The sequence below is a fragment of the Macaca fascicularis genome, chromosome 19, assembly GCF_037993035.2.
Source record: "Macaca fascicularis isolate 582-1 chromosome 19, T2T-MFA8v1.1".
In the NCBI taxonomy this organism is placed as follows: domain Eukaryota; kingdom Metazoa; phylum Chordata; class Mammalia; order Primates; family Cercopithecidae; genus Macaca; species Macaca fascicularis.
The window spans coordinates 55,929,785-55,954,407 of NC_088393.1; the positions used below are offsets into that span (position 1 = coordinate 55,929,785).

Consider the following 24,623-nt stretch of genomic DNA (forward strand, 5'->3'; position numbering starts at 1 on the left):
CATTCATTTGTTTTTGTATTGCCTGTGGCTGCTTTTGTGCTGCAATGGCGGAGTTGAGTATTTGTGACAGAGACCACATGACCTGCTCAGCCTAAGGTATTTACTATTGGGCCCTTCACAGGAAATGTTTGCCAGCTGCTGGTCTAAGCCATTACCAGTTAATCTAAGCTGCAAGCTCCCCAGTCCCTTACGCCAGAGGATTCTCACTTTAAGAGATCTATACGGGACCAGGTGCGGTGGCTCACGCCTGTAATCCCAGCACTTTGGGAGGCCAAGGTGGGTGGATCACCTGAGGTCGGGAGTTCCTAGACCAGCCTGACCAATATGGAGAAACCCCGTCTGTACTAAAAATACAAAATTAGCCGGGTGTGGTGGCGCGTGCCTGTAATCCCAGCTACTTGGGAGGCTGAGGCAGGAGAATCGCTTGAACCCGGGAGGCGGATGTTGCAGTGAGCCAAGATCGCGCCATTGCACTCCAGCCTGGGCAACAAGAGCGAAACTCCGTCTCCAAAAAAAAAAAAAAGATCTGTAGGATCCCCCATTCCACCGTTCCCAACCAGCTTACTTCTGAGGAGAACATTGCTTCCATTTCCTATCTTTATCGTAATTTTCTGTCAATGAACACCAACTCCGATTCAGAATATAGCCTTCCTTGGTGCAATTGTGAGTGGCTTTTTGTCTGAAGATGAAGGGGAAGACACACTGAGGAGAATCTGCAGGGAAAATGGGGGCAGAGGGAGAATTATGAACACAGACAGTTTCTAAAGGATTGTTTAATTTTTAATTTATGTGGGTACTTAGTAGGCATATATATTTATGGAGTATATGGGATACTTTAATACAGACATACAATGCATAACAACCACATCAAAGTGTATGGGGTATCCATCACCCCAAGCATTTATCCTTCGTATTACAGACAATCCAATCATACTCTTTTAGTTATTTCAAAATGTATAAATTGTTATTGACTATAGTCACCCTATTGTGCCATCAAATACTAGATCTTATTTATTCTTTTATTTATTTATTTATTTATTTATTTATTTATTTATTTATTTTTTGGAGACAGAGTTTCGCTCTTGTTGCCCAGGCTGGAGTGCAGTGGCGCGATCTTGGCTCACTGCAACCTCTGCCTCCCATGTTCAAGTGATTCTCCTGCCTCAGCCTCCCGAGTAGCTGGGATTACAGGTGCCACCACCACGCCCAGCTAATTTTTGTATTTTTAGTAGACATGGGGTTGCACTATGTTGGCCAGGCTGGTCTCGAACTCCCGACCTCAGGTGATCCACCCGCCTCGGCCTCCCAAAGTGCTGGGATTACAGGTGTGAGCCACTGAGCCCGGCCTACATCTTGTTTATTCTTTCTAATTATTTATTTTACCCATTAGTCATTCTCCACTTCCCCACCTCATTCCCTCTACCCAGCCTCTCATGACCATCCTTCTACTCTCTGTCTCCATGAATTCAATTGTTTTTATTTTTAGCTCCCACAAATAAGTGAGAACATGAGAAGTTTCTCTTTCTGTGCCTGACTTATTTAACGTGACAAAATGACCTCCAGCTCCACTCATGTTGTTGCAAATGACAGGATCTTCTTTTTTATGGCTGAATAGTACTCCATTGTGCATATGTACCAAATTTTCTTTATCCATTCGTCTGTTGATGGGCACTTTGGTTGCTTCCAAATCTCGGCTATTGAGAACAGAGCTGCAGTAAATATGGGAGTGCAGCTGTCTCTTTGACATACGAGTTTCCTTTCTTTTGGGAATATACCCAGGAGTGGGATTGCTGGCTCGTATTGAGGCTGTAGAACAGGGATATAGGGTAACCAAGGGTTAAGGTATAAGTAAAAGAACAGCAGGTGCAGCCAGTTTTAGGCAAGATTAGGCAGCATCCAGGTCACATCCTCACTCCTATGATAACAAGACAGAAGTCTCCATTCCAGCCTCTGATTGACTGTGGGCCAAATCTCCACGTCAGCCTCTGATTGGTCACGGGCAAATCCTTCATAAGGCGTAACCAATTGGAGGCCTCTAAAGGATAACCTAGGGGTGTTACCTAATTCTTCTAGCCTAATGAAAACCCTAGAGAGCCTTGTAATTGGTGTGCTTGAGCCTGTTGCTCAAGCCAGCGTCCACTCTGTGGAGTGTACTTTTGCTTCAATAAATCTGTGCTGTCATTACTCCGTTCTTTTGCTGCTTTGTTTGTGTTTTGTTGCTTTGTTTGTGCGTTTTGTTTGATTCTTTGTTCAACACGCCAAGAACCTGGACAACTGACCGTCAAGACCTTCCATCTGGTAACAGTACGGCAGCTCTGTTTTCAGTTTTTTGAGGAACCTCCAAACTGTTCTCCACAGTGGTTGTACTAACTCACATTTCCCGAGAGACTTGTTTGTTTGTTTGTTTTTATGAGCTAGATTCTTGCTCTGTCACCAGGCTGGAGTGCAGTGGCGTGATCTCAGCTCACTGTAACCTCCAAGTCCCGGGTTCAAGTCATTCTCCTGCCTCAGCCTCCCGAGTAGCTGTGACTACAGGTGCTTGCCACCACGCCCAGATAATTTTTGTATTTTTAGTAGAGATGGGGTTTCACCATGTTGGCCAGGATGGTCTCGATCTCTTGACCTTGTGGTCCACTCACCTCGGCCTCCCAAAGTGCTGGGATTACAGGTGTGAGTCACTGTACCCGGCCTTCCTGAGAGTTTTAAGTGTAATCATTGCTGAACTAATGGCACACCATGCTACTTTTCATGTTTTTTTGAGACTGAGTCTCACTCTGTCACCCAGGTTGGAGTGCAGTGGCATGATCTTGGCTCACTGCAACCTCCTCCCCTTGGGTTCAAGAGATTCTCCTACCTCAGCCTCCTGAGTAGCTGGGATTACAGGCGTACACCACCACATCTGGCTAATTTTTGTATTTTTAGTAGAGATGGGGTTTTACCATGTCGGCCAGGCTGGTCTCGAACTCCTGACCTCAGATGATCCATCCACCTCGGCCTCCCAAAGTGCTGGGATTATAGGTATGAGCCATTGCTCCTGGCCAAATCATGCTTTGTTGACCACACTGAGCTATTTTCAAAGCAATTAAAATTTTGTAAAGGAGTCAGGATTTGAACTCAAGTCTGTCTGACACCAAAAACCATGTGGCCAGCTGCTATTCACTACTTCTTGGGTCCTGGGCATCTAGGACAGTCCAACCCAGGGTACTCACCCAGCCCTGTGCAGTAGCGCCACCTGCCTTGGAATTCCTTGTCAAGAGAACACCAGTCAAAGTCACTGCGGGTGGAGATGCAGCTGTAGTAGGTGACATCACCATAGGTAAACGGGAAGACGCAGGGTTTACGGGAGATCACTGGAAAAGAAAAGACACGTTGGGTTGGGCATGGTGGCTCATGCCTGTAATCCCAGCACTTTGGGAGGCCGAGGCGGGTGGATCACAAGGTCAGGAGTTCAAGACCAGCCTGGCCAAGATGGTGAAACCCCGTCTCTACTAAAAATACAAAAATTAGCTGGGTGTGGTGGCGGGCACCTGTAATCCCAGCTACTCGGGAGGCTGAGGCAGAGAATTTCTTGAATCCGGGAGGCAGAGGTCGCAGTGAGACAAGATCATACTGCTGTACTCCAGCCTGGGCGACAGAGCAAGACTCTGTCAAAAAAAAAAAAAAGAAAAAGAAAAGAAAAAGACAAGACATGCTGAATGTAGGGCCAGCTTACAAAGTGATTTTTTTTTTAATTTTAATTTTTTATTTTTGAGACAGGATCTAGCTCTGTTGCCTAGGCTGGAGTGCAGTGGTACAATCATGGCTCACTGCAGCCTCAGACTCCTAGGCTCAAGTGATCCTCCTGCCTCAGGCTCCCAAGTAGCTGGGACTACAGGTGGATACCACCATGCCTGGCTAATATTTATATGTTTTGTAGAGACAAGGTTTTGCCATGTTGCCCAGACTGGTCTCGAACTCCTGGACTCCGGGAATCCATCCATCTTGGCAAAGTGCTGGGATGACAGGCATGAGCCACTGCGCCCGGCCGGACAAAGGGAATTGACTTTTAAATGTCCATCTCGATGATCTGCACCGTGCTTCTCATACATCCCTCCATATCTGCATGTATTAGGTTGCAGCAAAAGTAATCGTGGTTTTTGCCACTAAAAGTAATGACAGTTAGCTGGTCTCACTAACTGCCCTTTCCTGTGTGTGGTGGAAGATACAAGTGAATATCAAAGGAAGCCTTAATTCAACCCAGGGCTGGAAGCAGACTGGAGTTGCTGGTTTCCTTTTCACGGAAGTCCTCTAGCAACTGCACACCTGATTTCCCTAAGCCAAAACTCTGGAGTCCTTTTTTCTTTTTCTTTTTAGAGACAGGAGAGGAATGGAGATGAGGTAATCATGGGCACATGGAGAAGTCATGATGACAAAGTGGACAAGCATTTTGTTCTAATCTTTTTTTTTTTTTTTTTCTTTTGAGACCGAGTCCTACTCTGTTGCCCAGGCCGTAGTGCGGTGATGCGATCTCGGCTCACTGCAAGCTCCGCCTCCCGGGTTCATGCCATTCTCCTGCCTCAACCTCCTGAGTAGCTGGGACTATAGGCGCCTGCCACCACGTCCGGCTAATTTTTTGTATTTTTAGTAGAGACAGGGTTTCACCGTGTTAGCCAGGATGGTCTTGATCTCCTGACCTCGTGATCCGCCTGCCTTGGCCTCCCAAAGTGCTGGGATTACAGGCGTGAGCCACAGTGCCGGCCTCTCTCTCTTGTTTTTCTTTTTAATTTAAAGAGACAGGATCTCACTCTGTCATCCAGGCTGGAGTGCAGTGGCATGATCACAGCTCACTGCTGCCTCAAACTCCTGGGATTAAGCGATCCTCCTGTTTCAGCCTCCTGAGTAGCTGGAATTACAGGTGTGTGCCCCCACACCTGGCTAATTTTTTTATTTTTTGTTAAGGCAAGGTCTTGCTATGTTGCCCAGGTTGGTCTTGAACTTCCAGGCTCAAGTGATCCTCCTGCTTCAGTCCCCCAAAGTGCTGGGATTACAGGCCAAGCCGCGGCGCCCAGCCTGTAAATTTACTAAACATTGTTGAATGGTAAACTTTAAAATGGATGAATTTGATGGAATGTAGATTGTACCTCGATAAGGCTGTTCAATTTATCAAACGAGCAAGCAAACAATAAAAACTACCAATGCTTTTTTCGGAAGTTTAATTCATAGAAGTAGAGAGTAGAATGGTGGTTACTAGAGGCTGGGGGTGTGGCATGGGGACTAGGGAGATGTTAAGCATGATAGAGTTTCAGTTAGACAGGAGAAATAAGTTTTAGAGATCTATTGGACAGCATGGTGACTATTAAATTTCAAAGCTGCTAAAGATTAGATTTGATTTTATTGGTTATTTATTTTTAGCTGGAGTCTCGCTCTGTTGTCCAGGCTGGAGTGCAATGGCGTGATCTCTGCTCACTGCAACCTCTGCCTCCCAGGTTCCCATGATTCTCCTGTCTGTCTCCCGAGTAGCTGGGATTACAGGTGCCCACCACCACGCCCGGCTAATTTTTGTGTTTTTTTTGTAGAGTCAGAGTTTCACCATGTTGGCCAGTCTGCTCTCGAACTCCTGACCTCATGATCTGCCCACCTCGGCCTCCCAAAGTGCTGGAATTACAGGCGTGAGCCACTGCGCCCGGCCAAAAAATTAAATTTTAAGTGTTCTGACCGTAAAAAAATAAGTATGTGAGGTGATGGATTTAACCATTTAACAAAAATAAGTATGTGAGGTGAGGTGATTTAACTTATTTAACAAAATAACTTATTTAACAAAACTTATTTAACAAAACTTAAGTTATTTAAAAATAACTTATTTAACTTATTTAAAAATAACTTATTTAACAAAACTTATTTAACTTACTTAACAAAATAACTTATTAATAACTTATATAACTTATTTAACAAAAATAAGTATGTGAGGTGAGGTGATTTAACCATTCCTCAGTGTAAAAATACATCACAATATCCAATTCTACCCCACAAATATATACGATTATTATTTGTTAATTAAAAATAAAATAAAATAATGAACAAACAAAAAGCTGTGGCACAAATGCTGATGCTAGTTACAATGGAGGAGAGAGCAGCTTTTGGAGGGGCAAGGGAAGAAATCTTGAATAGTGAACTGAACTGGATCCTGAAACATGGTTTGGCTGCTGTGACCACGGATGGTCTTTTTTTTTTTTTTTTTTGAGACAGGATCTCACTCTGTTGCCCTGGCTGGAGTGCAGAGGCGTGATCACGGCTCACTGCAGCCTCAATCTCCTGGGCTTGAGTGATCCTCTCACCTCTGCCTCCCGAGTAGCTGGGATTACAGGTTCGCACCACCACACCACGGCAATTTTTGTGTTTTTAGTAGAGATAGGGTCTTGCTATGTTGCCCAGGCTGGTCTTGAACTCTTGGGCTCAAGTGATTCTCCCGCTTTGGTCTCCCAAAGTACTGGAATTACAGGCGTGAGTCCCCAGACCTGGCAACGGAGGGCCCTTCACGGCACAAGAACAGCAGAGGAAAGCGTGAGATGGCAAGAAAGGGCAAGGGACTTCAGGAATATAATATTGCTTATTGTGAGCATGTGAGACGCAAACAAATTAAGAGATGGTCTCCCTACCTTGGGTCGGAGGGTGCAAATGTGCAATCAGCTCTGAAAGAGAAAAGCAAGGGTAACATTTAGATTGCCTCCTAAGTTACTCTATTCCCAGAGTAATGGCTGTGAAAAGTACCTCAACATTCAAGCAGCCAACTGTTCTGTTGTAAAACACCTACGGTATCATACCCATGAACACTTCTAATTGGGAGACTGTGCATCTACTCACGAAAGCCATTTATTTATTTTATTTTATTTTATTTTTTTGAGATGGATCTCGGCTCACTGCAACCTCCGCCTCCTAGGTTCCAGCGATTTTTGTGCCTCAGCCTCCCGAGTAGCTGGGATTATGGGTGCTGACCACCAAACCCGGCTAATATTTGTATTTTTAGTAAAGATGGGGTTTTACCATCGTGGCCAGGCTGGTCTCGAACTCCCAGCCTCAAGTGATCCTCCTGCCTCCGCCTCCAAAAGTACTGGGATTACAAGCATGAGCCACTGCACCCGGTCTAAAAGCCCATTTATTCAGACAAGGAACTCTGAGCATTCCAAAGGCTTTCTTTTCATTTTTGAAACATTTGCTTATTTATTTAATTTATTGAGAGGGACAGAGTCTCGCCCTGTTGCCCACGCTGGAGTGCAGTGGTACGACGATGGCTCACTGCAGTCTCGACCCTCTGGGCTCAAACCATTGTCCCCTCTAGGATGGACAGGCATGAGCCATCATGCACAGCTAATTTTTGTATTTTTATTTGGTAGATATGGGGTTTTGCTACGTTGCCCAGGCTGATCTTGACCTCTTGGTCTCAAGAGATCTGCCAGCTGCAGCCTCCTGAGTAGCTCCGACCATAGGCACGTGCTGTCACACCTGGCTCCTGCAAAGGCTTTTCTAGGGTTAGGTGACAGTAAACTCACTCTATCAATGTTAGTCAACGTCCGCCTATTTGTTGAAATTCTGCAATTCTCCAGGTCAGAGGGAATCCTCTAGCGTTCACCCCCATGTCCACGTTTCAGGAAAACAACGTGTCGATTCACTGCATGAGACTGCATTTTCCCAGAAGCCTCAGTGGTGTGTTTTTTTTTCTTTTTCTTCTAGAAAATTGGGCTCTTTCATCATCCTTGAGCCTATTTTAGGGCGTTTAAGTGTCTGTTGTATCAACACCTCCCACAGAGCCTCTGTCTAATAACAGTGACTCAGGCTGACTTGGTCATCACCACGTTCCTGTTGCCGCCTTCATTTCATCTTCACAACAGCCTCAGGAGGGAGATGCGGATTTATGACTCCCTTCCCTCCCAGCCCCACCTCCCAAGTTTGACAGATACGAAAACGTGCTATAAAGGGACAACTTGCCAGAAAGTCTACAGTCGACTGGTAGGAATCAGGCATAAGCTCAAGAAATCTGACTTCACAGACTGTTCTGCACAGTCAGTCTTTGTCGGGGCGCACTGCAGGCGTTCAGGAGATGTTGATCTGACCTCAGAAGTGCCAGTTTTCTGTGCAAGGGAATAAACTTCCCTTTCTCCTTCCTCCTCCCCTCCTCCCTCCCCATCCCCCTCCCCCTTCTCTCCCTCCCCTCCCCTTCCTCCCCCTCCCCTTCTTCCCCTTCCCCACTCCCCTCTTTTCCCCCCTCTCCCCCTCCCCCTCTCCCCATCTCCTCCTCTCCTCTCCTCTCCCCTCTCCTCTCCCCTCCCCTCCCCTCCCCTCCCCTCCCCTCTCCTCTCCTCCCCTCCCTTCTCCTCTCCTTTCCTCTCTCCTCTCCTTTTTTCCTGCTCCTTACGGAGCAGGGCTAACTCATAGGCAGTGTGCCCAGAGTCAGCTGACTTTTCTTTATTTTTATTTAATTTTGAGATGGAGTCTTGCTCTGTCACCCAGGCTAGAGTGCATTGGTGTGATCTTGGCTCACTGCAACCTCTGTCTCCCGGATTCAAGCGATTCTCATTCCTCAGCCTCCCAAGTAGCTGGGATTACAGGCGTCCACCACCATGTCTGGCTAATTTTGCATTTGTAGTAGAGATGGAGTTTTGCCATGTTGGCCGGGCTGGTCTCGAATCCCTGGCCTCAAGTGATCTGCCCACCTCGGCCTCCCAAAATGCTGTGCCTGACTTTCTTTACCTTTGATAAAAAGATGCTAATTCATAGGTTGTTGGTATTGTTATATTTTATACATATGTATATATATGTGTGTGTATTTATGTGTGTGTGTATGTATATACATATATTTATATTTATATACATATACATATATTTTTATGTGTGTGTATATATATATTTTTTAGACAGGGTCTCTCTGTAGCCCAGGCTGGAGAATGCAGTGTTGCAACCATGGCTTACTGTAGCCTTGACCTCCTGGGCTCAAGTGATCCTCTCCCCTCAGCCTCCTGAGTAGCTAGGACTACAGTCGTGTGCCACCACACCCGGCTAATTTTTGTATTTTTTGTAGAGATGCGGTTTCATCATGTTGCCCAGACTGGTCTTCAACTCCTGTGCTCAAGTGATCCTCTCACCTTGACCTCCCCAAATACTGGAATTACAGGCGGAATTACAGCCCGTAAATACAGGAATTACAACACCTGGCCAATAATACATATTTTCATCTTTAATTTATTTTTATTTGTTATTTTTGTAGAGACAGGGGTCTTGCAATGTTGGCCAGGCTGGTCTTGAATTCCCATCCTCAAGCAATCCTCCTTCCTTGGCCTCCCAAAGTGTATAATGATATATATTTGTAATATACGTGTATGGTCGTGATCTACCATTGTGCACAGAAGCGGAGGCTTGGAGAGGGAAATTGCTTGTTCGAAGCCACAGAACTAGGAAGTAGTGCAGGTATAACAGAGTCTCTACAACAGTCTTGCCTCGTGGAGTCATTGTCACAAACCTGAACCTCCTCCAAGTGCAGCTGGTGAGTGACTGTCATGTTAGGTTAAAACCACAGGTGCTAATATTTTGTGTTAAACCCCAGGATTCGAGGTGCTACTGGGTAACTCTTCTACTTTGTCCAGTCACAGAGCTCTTGGCTCTGCCGACAACTCATCTTGATAATCTTTCACCCTTATTGTCTTTAATCTCTATCATCTTCTCCTAGTTTTACAGATGAAAGAGCAGAGAAATACTTTTATGTGTGTTTTGTCCACATAACCAAAACCAGGTGCAGCCTGGACTCAGGTTCCGCTCTGTCTGATTTCAGAGACTGGGCTGTTTCTCTCAGACTGCGGTGGCCCCGGAAGTAGGCCTTTGCCATTCCATCTATGAATATTGCTGAACACAACTAAGTCCTTACGGTTGTTGTGATTTAAGCCTCATGTTCCATCATGTCGCTGGACAAACATGAGCATTTATTTATTTATTTTTTTTGAGATGGAGTCTTGCTCTGTTGCCCAGGCTGGAGTGCAGTGGCATCATCTCGGTTCATTGCAACTTCCGTCTCCTGGGTTCAAGCAATTCTCCTGCCTCAGCCTCCCCAGTAGCTGGGATTACAGGCTCCCACCACCAAGCCCGGCTAATTTTTGTATTTTTAGTTGAGACAGGGTTTCACCATGTTGGCCAGGCTGGTCTGGTCTGGAACTCCTGACCTCAGGTGATCCGCCCGCCTCGGCCTCCCGAAGTGCTGGGATTACAGGCATGAGCCACCGTGCTCGGCCAGCTTGAGCATTTTTACCACTTAATCTTCCTTCTTTTCCAACTGATCAACTGATGAAGAGACACCACTGCCACCGCCGCTGCCACCACCACCACCAACACTGAGAATTACTTTCATGTGTGTGAGGACGTAGCAGTGTGCCTGCTGTGTTCTGTGAAGGACAAAATAGAAGGCAGTGCCTGACATCTGAAAGCTGACGTGGCACTCAGAGCTGGCCAGTTTATTCTCCTATCAGACATTATCTCCTATATTAATAATCTCAACCTTGCTCTGAGATCTTCGTACCGTGAGATAAAGGACAATGACTTCAGAAATTTGTATAAGCACAGGCAAAAACAAGTTGCCTGCGCAACTTAACACAAAACCCAACCCCTCCTCCGTCATGGCTAAAGTGACTGATTGCTACTTCTTTACTGATTAAATGTTCTTGTTCTAGTCTGTCTTCCCTATAGACAAGATTTATTGAGAGACCCACTCATAGAAAGTCCCTCCTTTGCCCTCTTTCCAACAGCAACCAATCTTTTTTTTTTTTTTTTGGATGGAGCCTCGCTCTGTTGCCCAGGCTGGAGGGCAGTGGTGAGATCTCGGCTCACTGCAACCTCTGCCTCCTGGGTTCAAGCGATTCTCCTGCCTCAGCCTCCCAAGCACCTGGGATTACAGGCGTGCATCACCACGCCTGGCTAATTTTTGTATTTTTAGTAGAAATGGGGTTTTGCCATGTTGGCCAGGCTGGTCTCAAACTCCTGACCTCAGGTGATCTGCCCGCCTCGGCCTCCCAAAGTGCTGGGATGACAAGCGTGAGCCACCACGCCCGGCCAGCATCCAATCTTGAGTGAATCTCTGCTTTCTTAAGCCTCCCATCCCAAATCACCCAAGCAAACTCCACATGATAGAACAGGTTCTTTCTAACACCCTGTTGCTTGCAACCCCTCCTGGTGCATGTTCTCCCTGGCTGCAGTGAGGGATAGATCAGTGTCAACTCCAGCATGCTCCTGCTGGAGGCTGGCTGCAGAGCCTTGGCAGTTCTTTCCTACTTTAATCCTTACAATGACCATGAGAAACAAAGATCACTTGTTTTTGCTGTCAGTAGATTTGTTTTCCGGAGAGGTGATTCAAACGGTTCGAATTTCAAGTGAGTTATGCAAGGGAGAACATCAAAGTTCCCTGAGCCATGTCTGACCTCAGTCACACTGTCATCTTCCCTGCTGGTTACTGATGTAATTCTTGTGAAATCTAGATAGGTTTTTTGAATAGCCAAACAAGCATTTACTCCTTTTTTTTTTTTTTTTAAACACAAAAGATAGCTTAGTGTATATACTGTTTATTTTGTGACTTACTTTCTTAACAACAGACTTTGAAGAACTTCCCAAAACAATACATCAAAAGCTTTCTTTCTTCCTTTCCTTTTCTTTCCTCTCCTTTCCTTTCTTCTTTCTTTCCTTTTTCCCTCCCTCCCTCCCTTCCTTCCTTCCTTCTTTCCTCCTTCCTTCCTTCCTTCCTTCCTTCCTTCCTTCCTTCCTTCCTTCCTTCTCTCTTTCTCTCTTTCGAGAGTCTTACTCTGTCACCCAGGCTGGAGTGCAGTGGCGCAATCTCAGCTCACTACAGCCTCTACCTCCTGGGTTCAAGTGATTCTCCTGCCTCAGCCTTCCGTGTAGCTGGGATTACAGGCGCGTACCACCATGTTCAGCTAATTTTTGCATTTTTGGTACAGACAGGATTGTACTATGTTGGCCAGGCTGGTGTTGAACTCTTGATCTTAGGTGATCCACCCACCTTGGCCTCCCAAAGTGCTGGGATTACAGGAGTGAGCCACCACACCCCACCCAGCTCTTTCTTTCTTAAAGATGATTATTACTATTCCATAGATGAGACAGCCAAGGCTTAGAGAGAGGCACGATCACACATGATCTTCCAACTAACAAGAGGAAGAACTAGGGGTGGAACCCGGGACTCCCCAAGTCCTCTCTTCTGCACAGAACACTGTGCTGTGTTCAAAACAGATCATGGACAATGAACAGAATCTGTTTCCTGCCTGTCTCAAACCCTGCTCTGTCCCCTGCTCCTCCCGTCGCTCGCCCACCTTGCTGCCTCACCTGCGTTCAGCCCACACATGCAGCCAGCCAGCGACACCCATCCCACCAGGTTCTGCATCACCTCCAACTGCTGCAAGTGTCATGCACCGCAGCCAGCGTCACCTCTGATTTTATACTCTCCCATTTCTGCCCCTCCCACCCCAGCTGCTCTCACAGATGTACTTGACAGCATTTTCTCCCCTGCTTTCAATCTCAAGGTGCTCAGAAAAACTGGCAGCATCCACCTGGGAATGTCGTTTTGGTTTTTTCTTTGAGACAGAGTCTTGCTCTGTTGCCCAGGCTGGAGTGCCATGGCGTGATCTTGGCTCACTGCAACTTCCATCTCCAGGGTTCAAGCCATTCTCCTGCCTCAGCCTCCTGAGTAGCTGGGACTACAGGCACCCACCACCATGCCCGGCTAATTTTTGTATTTTTAGTATAGAGAGGGTTTCGCCATGCTGGCCAGGCTGGTCTCGAACTCCTGACCTCATGTGATCTGCCCACCTCGGCCTCCCAAAGTGCTGGGATTACAGGCTTGAGCCACCATGTCCAGACCCTGGCTGATTTAATTTTTGTTTTGTTTTGTTTTCGTAGAGACAAGATCTCGCTATGTTGCCCAGGCTGGTCTTGAACTCCTGGCCTTAAGCAATCCTTCTGTCTCATCCTCCCAAAATGCTGGGATTACAGGCATGAGCCACTGCATCTGGCTGATAATGCACCTTTGACTTTGATTTTCTTTTCTTTCTTGCTTTCTTTGAACACTCTTTTAACACTCTTAATTCTAGTCGTAACTTCTCTTAAAGACAATGGGCAGTGATATTGCTGAATATTGGTGAGGTTATAGAGGCTATGATAAATCCATACAGAGCTGGTGGGGAACATTCTGGAGATTCACCCCTCACCGCACATCAAAGGCACGCTCAGGACGCTGAGCCGGAGCCAGAACACCGTACCCTCTGGAAGGACTGACGTGAACACCAGAGAGAACTCGTTATTCTTTTCCTGCTCAACGGAAGAGTCACTATACCCCAAGGCACTGGATAAAAAATGTGATGAAACATTTTTTCAGAACCACAGTTGGTATCTAGCCAACGGTACTGGGTGGGTAGGGGCGGGGACAAAAGAAAAATCTTTCCCGAGGTCATGAAGTGTCAGGATGGTATCTGGATTCTAGAGCTTCCCTGGGATTGCCGCTCCTCACAGGCACACAGAAATTCCCGATGATTCTAAGAGAGAGGACATCACTCAGGCCCTCCGTTGTTATCTTCCACAAACATGAAGAGGGATGGCATTGGGTTTGGATTCAGAACAGCTAGCTGCAATGCCGGCTTTAGGACTAGAGGAAAATAGAGGAGCATTCACATCAGATAGACTCACGTTCAAATCCTGGATTTTCCACTTATTAGTTGGGGACGTTACCTAAATGCCTTGACCTCTATCTGTGACAGCGGTTGTTGAATGTCCTTTTTCACAGAGGCATGGCACAAGACCAGTGGCAGGTATTCAAGCTTCACGAGTATTTGTTGTTTTTAAGAGTTGAATAAGGCCGGGCGTGGCGGCTCAGGCCTGTAATCCCAGCACTTTGGGAGGCCGAGGTGGGCGGATCACTTGAGGTCAGGAGTTCGAGGCCAACCTGGCCAACATGGTGAAACCCTGTTTCTACTAAAAATACAAAAATTAGCCAGGCGTGGTGGTGGGTACCCGTAATCCCAGCTACTCGGGAGGGTGAGAGGGGAGAATCGCTTGAACCCAGGAGGTGGAGGTTGCAGTGAGCCGAGATCGTGCCATTGCACTCCAGCCTGGGCAACAGAGCGAGACTCTATCTTCAGGGAAAAAAAAAGAGTTGAATAATTGTAGTGAAGAGACACAGATCTTCCTGAACCCGGTGCATCTGCAAGGGTTGCCATAAAATGCCACAGGCTGGGGATGTTTTCTCATAGTTCTGAAGGCTGGGACTCCATGGTCAAGGTGCTGGCAAGCTCAGTTTCGGGTGAGGACTCTCTTCCTGGCTTCTGCCTTTCCACTGTGTTCTCATGAGGCATTTTCTCTGTGTGCATGGAGAGAGGGGGGCAAGAGAAAGAGAGTATCCGTAATCCCAGATACTCGGGAGGCTGAGACAGGAGAACCGACTGAACCCAGGAGGTAGAGGTTGCAGTGAGCCGAAACTGCCACTGCATTCCAGCCTGGGAAACAGAGCGAGACTCCATCTCAAAAAAATTAATTTTAAATATATATATATATATTTAATAGAGACAAGGTCTGACTATGTTGCTCAGGCTGGTCTCGAACTTCTGGGCTCAAACAATCCTCCTGCCTTGGCCTCTCAAAGTGCTGGGATTGCAGGAGTAATTACAAGGGTGAGAGAGATCTAATAACTCCGTCTCTTCTTAAAAGGACACCATCCCTATGGGATTAAGGCCTTGCCTTTGTGATCTCACTTAACCTTTTCTTTCTTTCTTTCTTTCTCTTTCTTTCTTTCTTTCTTTCTTTCTTTCTTTCTTTCTTTCTTTCTTTCTTTCTTTCTTTCTTTCCTTCCTTCCTTCCTTCTTTCCTCCTCCCTCCCCTCCCAGAGCATTGGCAGTTCTGTTCTTTTCTTTTCTTTTCCTTCCTTCCTTCCTTTCTTTCTCTTTCTTTCTTCCTTCCTTTCTTGCTTCCTTCCTTCCTTCCTCCCTTCCTTTATTTTCTTTCTTTTCCTTTCCCTTCCTTCCTTCCTTTCTTTTCTTTCTTTTCCTTTTCCTTCCTTCCTTCCTTCCTTCCTTCTTTCCTCCTCCCTCCCTCCCCTCCCAGAGCATTGGCAGTTCTTTTCTTTTCTTTTCCTTCCTTCCTTTCTTTCTCTTTCTTTCTTCCTTCCTTCCTTGCTTCCTTCCTTCCTTCCTCCCTTCCTTTATTTTCTTTCTTTTCCTTTCCCTTCCTTCCTTCCTTCCCTTCCTTCCTTCCTTCCTTCCTTCCTTCCTTTCTTTTCTTTTCCTTTTCCTTCCTTCCTTCCTTCTCTCTCTCTCCCTCTCTCTCTTTCTCTCTCTCTCTCTCTCTCTTTCTCTTTTTCTTTCTTCCTCTCTTCCTTTCAGAGTATCTCACATTTCACTCTGTCACCCAGGCTGGAGTGTAGTGGTACGATCATGGCTCACTGCAACCTGAACCCCCGCTGTCTCAAGCAATCCTCTAGCCTCAGCCTTCTGAGTAGCTGGGACTACAGGTGAGCACCACCATGCCTGTCTAATTATTTATTTTTTATTTTGTAGAGATGGAGTCTCACTATATTGCCTAGGCTGGTCTCAAACTCCTGGGCTCAAGAGATCCTCCCACCTCAGCCTCCCAAAGTGCTGGGATTACAGGCATGAGCCACCCCGCCTGGCCCTTACTTAACCTTTGCTACCTTGTTATAGAACCTGTCTCCAAATATAGCCACAATGGGGGTTAGGGCTTTAACATGTAAGTTTTGAGAAGACCCGGTTCAGTCGGTAACACGCTGATGTATCTCTGCAAAATGAGATTTTGGTCTCAGCCTTGCTTATGTCATTGGAAAAGCTGAGAGCTTGGGCATGAGAGTGAACATAAAAAGCAACATGAAAAGTAAAGATGAAACATGAAAAGTGAAGTCAACATAGAAAGTAGAGATGTTTCAATTCACGGGAGAGTTGAAGCGTGTCCCCATGTAGATGACTGGCGTTAATTTTCACCTATAGCTCTCATGGAATTGAGAGTTTCAGGAGACAAATTGCGATGGGGCAATCACTGGCACATGGAGAAGCTGGAAAGAGGAAGTGGATGGGCATTTCGTTCTTATCTCTTCCATTTTTTTTTTTTTTTTTTTTTTTTTTTTAGACGGAGTCTCGCTCTGTCACCCAGGCTGGAGTGCAGTGGTGCGATCTCAGCTCACTGCAACCTCCACCTCCTGGGTTCATGTGATTCTCCTGCCTCAGCATCCTGAGTAGCTGGGATTATAGGCGCCCGCCACCAGGCCCAGCTAATTTTTGTATTTTTCATAGAGATGGGGTTTCACCATGTTGACCAGGTGGGTCTTGAACTCCTGGCCTCAAGTGATCCACCCTCCTCGTTCTCCCAAAGTGCTGGGATGACAGGCGTGAGCCACCACGCCCGGCCTCTCCTATTCTTTTAGAGACAGGATCTCACTCTGTTGCCCAGGCTGGAGTGCAGTGGTGTGATGTGTGATCACAGCTCACCGCAGCCTTGACCTTCTGAGCTCAAGCAATCCTTCTGCCTCAGCCTCCTGAGTAGCTGGGGCCACAGATATGCACCACTGCTCCTGGCTAATTTCGTAACATTTTTGTGGAGACAGAGTCTGTATAAAATAAAGTGTAAATAGTACCATAAATAAAGTATACATAGTACCATTTTGTAGTAGTATAAAATGGACATTAGCAACTCTGAACTTAAGTAGTTCTTGAGTTCTAGAGAGTTGGAGAATCCAGGAATCAACAATGCCGTGGAACTCCTACAGCCCTTTATAAAGAATGGCCCTCGAGGAAAGTGGGAGTGGTGAGTGGGCACTGCGTTCATGCCTCAGCTAAACACGGCAGGAATTTATTTATAACCTACTCTAACATCCTCGAGCCCCTGTTCAATTCTTCGAGCAATTGTAAAATTCTCCCAGTCTTAGAAAAGATAGAGGTGTGTGTTCCTCTGCTGTGGCTGTGCACCGAGGCTTCAGTAAAAGTTGCTGTCTGACACCACTGACCTGCCCTTGAATTATTATTACTATTATTTTTTTGGAGACACAGTCTCACTCTATCACCCAGGCTGGAGTGCAGTGACACGATCTCTGCTCACTACAACCTCCGCCTCCCGGGTTCAAGTGACTCTCCTGCCTCAGCCTCCTGAGTAGCTGGGATTACAGGGACCTGTCCCCATGCCTGGCCAATTTTTGTATATTTAGTAGAGACGGGGTTTCACCATGTTGGTCAGGCTGGTCTGGAACTCCTGACCTCAGGTGATTCACCCACCTTGGCCTCCCAAAGTGCTGGGACTACAGGCGTGCGCCACTGCGCCTGGCCCCTTGAATTATTTTCTAGGAGAAGCCAAAAACCCTCCCGGGGCAATCTTCAGTTTTGGGGCTCGCCTGTGCTGCATCAGCTTCACACCTAGAGGAGAGGGTAAAAGAGACGGGAGAGCTGCCCTTTTGGGCTGCCTTGAAATAAAGGTTGACCCATGGGTTTATGTATTGTCATTCATTCTCCTTTTCTCTTCCTCTCTTTCTCTCTCTCCCTTGCCCCTTAAGTTAGCTTTTCTAAACCCTACTTGGATAAGGATGAGAAATAGAAGGAGGGGACACTTTAGGATGCTACAAAATAAAATAGAACAACAACAACAACAAGGAAGGAACAAATCGGCCACTGCATATTCCTCCTTGCCAACAAAAAGCCATGCATGCAAAAAGCTGCCCTTCACTGCATAGACAGAAGAGGGCGCGCTTGAGCTACGAATCTCGGAAACTACTCAACCCATTCGCCTCTGTAGCGAAGTCGATCTCCTATAAACAAGGTACTGCAGGAAGAAAGTAGAAAATGAGACCCAGGTACACACGTGCACCGGCGCGCGCGCGCGCACACACACACACACACACACACACACCCCAGAAGAAATGAACCAAGGGGAAATGAAATATCCTCAAATAAGCATTTGGAGATAGGAAAAACACCTTGAAACAGAAATTCAAAAAGTACAGAAATGTGTGTGTGTATATATATCTATAAATTTTTTTTTTTTTTTTTTTTTTTTTTTTTTTTTTGAGACGGAGTCTCGCTCTGTCGCCCAGGCTGGAGTGCAGTGGCGCGATCTCGGCTCACTGCAAGCTCCGCCTCCCGGGTTCACGCCATTCTCCTGCCTCAGCCTCCCGAGTAGCTGGGACTACAGGCGCCCACAACCGCGCCCGGCTAATTTTTTTGTATTTTTAGTAGAGACGGGGTTTCACCGTGGTCTCGATCTCCTGACCTTGTGATCCGCCCGCCTCGGCCTCCCAAAGTGCTGGGATTACAGGCGTGAGCCACCGCGCCCGGCCTATAAATTTTTTTTAAGACGGAGTCTTGCTCTGTTGCCCAGGCTGGAGTGTAGTGGCGCGATCTTGGCTCACTGCAAGCTCCACCTCCCGGGTTCACGCCATTCTCCTGCCTCAGCCTCCCGAGTAGCTGGAACTACAGGCGCCCGCCACCACGCCCAGCTAATTTTTTGTATTTTTAATAGAGACGGGGTTTCACCGTGTTAGCCAGGATGGTCTCGATTTCCTGACCTCGTGATCTGCCCACCTCGGCCTCCCAAAGTGCTGGGATTACAGGCTTGAGCCACCGTGCCCGGCCAGAAATGTATTTTTTTTAAGTTAAAAAAGGAACAATAATAAACTCAGGCAGAAAATGAATAAAAAATAGAAAGTCATATCAGAAGTGAAGACTAAATTAAAAAAGAGTTTTTTTTTTAGACATAGCTTCCCTCTGTCGCCCAGGCTGGAGTGCAGTGGCGCAATCTTGGCTCACTGAAACCTCTGCCTCCTGGATTCAAGCGATTCTCCTGCCTCAGCCTCCCAAGTGGTTGGGATTATAGGCACCTGCCATGACGCCCGGCTAATTTTTGTACTTTTAGTAGAGACAGGGTTTCACCATGTTGACCAGGCTGGTCTCAAACTCCTGACCTTGGGTGATCCACCTGCCTGGGCCTCTCAAAGTGCTGGGATTACAGGCATGAGTCACTGCATCTGGCTAAGAAGGTGCATTTAAGAAAGGCACCAAAACAACAAAGATAAGGCAATAAGGAAAAGAACAGAAAGAGTCATAGACACTGTAGCTGCAATGGGAGATTGCATACATCATGTGTGTTCCTGAGAAAGAAGATCAAACAAAGGAAGAAACATAATATTTGAAACTGTAATCAAAGAAAACTTTCCAAAAATAAAAGAAGACTGAGTCTATATCTTAAAAAGACCCACCAATTACTTTGAAAATTTTACCTGGGAATTACAACTCCTAGTCATAGAACTAATATAATTATTAGACTTCAAAAGTAAAGAAAAAAGTCTTCAGGGCCTCAAAACAAAAATAAAGCATACTTTAAAGGAACAAGATAATCAGGCTGGCCTCAAACTCCTCAAAAGCAAGGCAAGAATAATGTAGCAGTTTGAAGAAACTAAAACTGTAAACAAATATTGATCTAGCCATTATACAATGTATACATGCATCAAAAATCAGGTTGTACTCCATAAACACATACAATTTTAAGTTGCCAATTAAAAAAATAAAGGCTAGGAGAAAGAATACAAGACAAATAAAAACAAAGAAAGCAGGGCTTGCAATTTTGGCATCAAAGTTGAATTCAAGCCAAAAAGCATTAAGCACGACAAAGAGGGTCACTTTTCAATGACAGGAGTTGCTGTTCACAATGAAGGTATGAGCTATATGCATCTCTGCATCAAATTATCAAATTACAGAGTGATTTTTGTTTTTCGAGATGGAGTTTCGCTCTTGTTGCCCAGGCTGGAGTGTAATGGCACGATCTCAGCTCACTGCAACCTCCACCTTCTGGGTTGAAGCAATTCTCCTGCCTCGGCCTCCCGAGTAGTTGGGATTACAGGCATGTGCCAACACACCTGGGTCATTTTGTATTTTTAGTAGAGACAGGGTTTCTCTGTATTGATCAGGCTGGTCTCCAACTCCCGACCTCAGGTGATCCACCCGCCTCGGCCTCCCAAAGTGCTGGGATTACAGGCGTGAGCCACCATGCCCGGCCCAGAGTGATCATTTTGTAAAGCAAAAACTACAGAGGATGTAAGGAGACACAGAAACATTCCAACAATAGGAAATTTTAACACAACACTCTCAGTGCAAGACATCTCAAATTGGACCCCACATAGGTAAGAATTAGGATACCTAATGGGTATAAGATAGGATTTATGGGTCTAGGCCAGGCATGCCTCAGCCTCCGGAGTAGCTGGGATTACAGGAATGCACCACCATGCTCAGCTAATTTTTGTATTTTTAGTAGAGATGGGGTTTCACCATGTTGGCCAGGCTGGTCTCAAACTCCTGACCCCAGGTGATCCATCCCCCTCGGCCTCCCAAAATGTTGGGATTACAGGCGTGAGCCACTGCACCCGGCCTTTCCTTTGCATTTTCTTACTGTGTCTACCTATGGCCTTATAGCAGTGCCTGGTTACACAGCCTTGCCTTCACTCAAGGGGCATTGAGCTGGTGAACTGACTCATGCCTGGAACTGGGACAAAAGCCATGACTCCAACGTGATGATTCCAGTCTGGCCGTTATACTGTGGATCTTCTGTGCAATGAATGTCTTTTTTTTTTTTTTTTGACACAGAGTCTTGCTCTGTCGCTAGGCTGGAGTGCAGTGGTGTGATCTCAGCTCACTCAAACCGTCCCTTCCCGGGTTCAAGCTATTCCCCTGCCTCAGCCTCCCAAGTTGCTGGGGCTACTGGTGTGTGCCACCATGCCCGGCTAATTTTTTGTATTTTAGTAGAGACGGGGTTTCACTATGTTGGCCAGGATGGTCTCGATCTCCTGACCTCGTGATCCGCCCGCCTCGGCCTCCCAAATTGCTGGGATTACAGGTGTGAACCATTGCACCCAGCCACAATGAATGTCTTTAAGCGAGCTGCCCGTTGAATTCATTTCTGAAAAACCTGTGATTAATTTACCACCACCAGATGTCGCTCTTGCACCAGCCATTCCCTACGATCTGATTAGTAATGACACCCTGCTGCCTGGCATAATAACCAGCATCACTTTGCTTCTTAGGGATTCATTGCCACCACCTGGGCTCAATCCCACCAGGCTCTGCGTGTCTCCACTGAAACCCTGAAGCCCAGTTCAAAAAGCATTGCTTTCTGCTAGCATTCCTAGACCGAAAAAACAAGTCAGCCTTACTCTTTACAAAAGATTTCCTATTCTTTGTGAAAGATTAAGATGAGATTTCTGGGTTCACAAAGACAATGTTTCCTTTTTTTTTTTTTTTTTTTTTTTTACCATAATCTATAGAAAGAATGGACTTTAAAATATGAGCCGACATCTATCTATTATCTATATCTTTCTATTTAGGCATCCATATCTATACAATCTCTAAAACCTTTTTTAGAAATAACTCATGCCATACGCATGAAACACTATGTTTTTCCATCCACGTTTGCAGCATTGTTAATTTAAACAATGCTGGTTGTGCTTTGATAAATGGAAGATTATGACTCACCATTCGAAAAGAGCTGGCCTAAGTGTCCTTTCCCTCCCTTCCTTCCTCCCTCCCTCCCTTCCTCCCTCCCTCCCTCCCTCCCTCCCTTCCTCCCTTCCTCCCTTCCTCCCTTCCTCCCTTCCTCCCTTCCTCCCTTCCTCCCTTCCTTTCCTTCCTTCCTTCCTTCCTTCCTTCCTTCCTTCCTTCCTTCCTTCCTTCCTTCCTTCCTTCCTTCCTTCCTTCCTTCCTACCTTCCTACCTTCCTTGATGGAGTCTCACTCTGTCTCCCAGGCTGGAGTGCAGTGGCACAATCTCAGCTCACTGCAGCCTCCGCCTCCCAGGTTCAAGTGATTCTCCTGCCTCAGTCTGCCGAGTAGCTGGGATTACAGGTGCCCGCCACCATGCCTGGCTAATCTTTGTATTTTCAGCAGACACATGGTTTCACCATGTTGGTCAGTCTGGTCTCAAACTCCTGACCTCAGGTGGTCCGCCTGCCTTGGCATCCCAAAGTGCTGGGATTACAGGTGTGAGCCACCGTGCCTGACCAGAATCTCTGTTTTAGAGTAGCCTCTAGATGTGTTCTGTGAGGATAGGGATGACATCTAATGCATCTTTGTCCCCAAGTGCTTAGTCCAGGGCCTGGTGCAGGGACGCTCCATGGATGTCCAAAAATTAGACATAAATCCTGAGTCATTGGAAGGAAAACACAGCATCTTCCCCCACTTTTTTTTTTTTTTTTGGATGAAGTCTTGCTCTTGTCACCCAGGCTGGAGTGCAATGGTGTGATCTCAGCTCACTGCAACCTCCGCCTCCTGGGTTCAAGCAATTCTCCTGCCTCAGCCTCCTGAGTAGCTGGGATTACAGGTGCCTGCCACCACGCCCTGCTAATTTTTGCAGTTTTAGTAGAAACGGGGTTTCACCATGTTGACCAGGCTGGTCTCAAACTCCCGACCTCAGGTGATCCTCCCGCCTTGGGCTCCCAAAGTGCTGGGATTACAGCGTGAGCCACTGTGCCCAGCCATGCGTCTTCCCTTTGTATCTGAACTTTAGCCAGCTGGGTTTGCTGTCCTCCCAGCCCTCGTTCCGTCTCAGCTTACTCTGGGACAGGATCTCCCAACCTCCACTCTAGAAGCATCACCTTCAGCCCGCTAGTCTGCTGTGGTTGCCTCTTTAAAAAAACTATTTCCATAGGTTATTGGGAAAACAGGTGGTATTTGGTTACATGAGTAAGTTCCTTAGTGGTGATTTGTGAGATCTGGGTGCACCCATAACCTGAGCAGTATACACTGAACCCTATTGTAATCTTTTATCCCTCCCTGTCTTCGAGGCTGGAGGTTTTTAAATACTTTACATATCCCGGGTGCTGATTAGGCTTTTGATATTGTTATCATTTGTTCCAGGCTTGTCCAATAATGGGTCTAAGTTTGGAAATCGTGGGTCTAGGTTTGATCTGGATTTGCAAAAGCCAACCCAGTAAATTATGCAAAATGCAACCAGCTGCCTCGTAGGGCACACCAACCAGGGAATCTCTGGGTGATGGCAGATTGCCTGCCTGTTCAGAAACATTACTCAGTGATGTGAAGATCTAAGGTATTTGAAAATCTGTACAGGTATCATGTTTTCTTCTCTGACTGTGAACGTTCTGTTCCCCCAAACATGTCGAACTGGAATCATCACCAGGAACACGGCAACATGTCGAACTGGAATCATCACCAGGAACACGGCAACATGTCGAACTGGAATCATCACCAGGAACACGGCAACGGACTGGCTGCATGATGCAGGGACTTCTGTTTTCAAATATCTGTTTTTGAGTTTGTTTGAGTTTTTAAAGCCAATTTAGCCCCATCACTAACCTGGTATGAAACTATGTTAGCAGAGTCATAAAAAATCTGATTTTAATTGTAGCTCCTGAAGCAAAATTTTTAATTTGAACACTTCGTTTTCTGATTCTACCCAATGCCTTCGGCAGGATGGTTCTGCCCTGGAACTCTTTTTTTGTTGTTGTTGTTGTTGAGACAGAGTCTCACTCTGTTGCCCCGGCTGGAGTGCAGTGGCACGATCTTGGCTCACTGCAAACTCCGTCTCCTGGGTTCAAGGAATTCTCCTGCCTCAGCCTCCCGAGTAGCTGGGATTACAGGCACCCACCACCACACCTGGCTAATTTTTGTATTTTTAGTAGAGATGGGGTTTCACCATGTTGGCCAGGCTGGTCTCGAACCCCTGACCTCAGGTGATCCACCTGCCTCAGCCTCCCAAAGTGCTGGGATTACAGGCGTGAGCCACCGCGCCCAGGCATAGAGTCACTGTTTTCTTGGCCGTTCATGAACATGTGAACAGCAGGGAAGAACTGGAGTTGTTCAATGCCCTCATGCCCTGCTGAGGTTGAACAAGGCGATGCTCCACCTTCTAGTTTCAGCTTTCAGTGTATACAAGTGTCCTTCAGGCTGGGCGCGGTGTCTCACACCTGTGATCTCAGCACTTTGGGACGCTGAGGCGGGTGGATCACCTGAGATCGGGAGTTCGAGACCAGCCTGACCAACATGGAGAAACCTCATCTTTACTACAAAATACAAAATTAGCCGGGCGTGGTGGCGGGCACCTGTAATCCCAGCCACTTGGAAGGCGGAGGCAGGAGAATCGCTTGAACCTGGGAGGCGGAGGTTGCAGTGAACCGAGATCTCACCATTGCACTCCAGCCTGGGCAACGAGAGTGAAACTCTGTCTCAAAACCAACCAACCAACCAACCAACAAACAAAACAAACACACACACACGAAAACAAAACAAAAAATAAACAAGTGTCCTTCTTGCGATCTATTTAATCTCATGTTTTTCCCACTTTTGTATTTTTTGTTGGTAGTGTCACTGTTTAAATGACCCCCAAGCGTAATCCTAAATGCAAGGGGTTATGGCGCACCTTATGGGGAAAATGTGTGTATTAGAGAAGCTTCATTCAGGCATGCGTTCAGCCCTGTTGGTCTTGAGTTCTGTGCTAATGAATCAGCATTATGTATTAAATAAAACATCTTTAAACAGAAACACATATAAAAGAAGGTTACTTATTAGTCATTAACAAAAACATTGTGACCAGAGGCTCTCAAGAAACTAACCTTCTGTT

The 24,623-nt window shown here is 46.4% G+C and overlaps 1 long non-coding RNA gene across 1 annotated transcript; it reads right to left on the reverse strand.

The window, feature by feature from the left end:
* Nucleotides 1–571: 571 nt before the first annotated feature.
* Nucleotides 572–7,674, reverse strand: LOC102130726 (uncharacterized). The gene is made up of 4 exons (XR_006694503.2): nucleotides 7,527–7,674; nucleotides 6,636–6,668; nucleotides 3,210–3,350; nucleotides 572–713 (listed from the first exon to the last, which is right to left on the reverse strand). It is a non-coding gene; the product is annotated as an uncharacterized lncRNA (long non-coding RNA).
* Nucleotides 7,675–24,623: the final 16,949 nt, after the last annotated feature.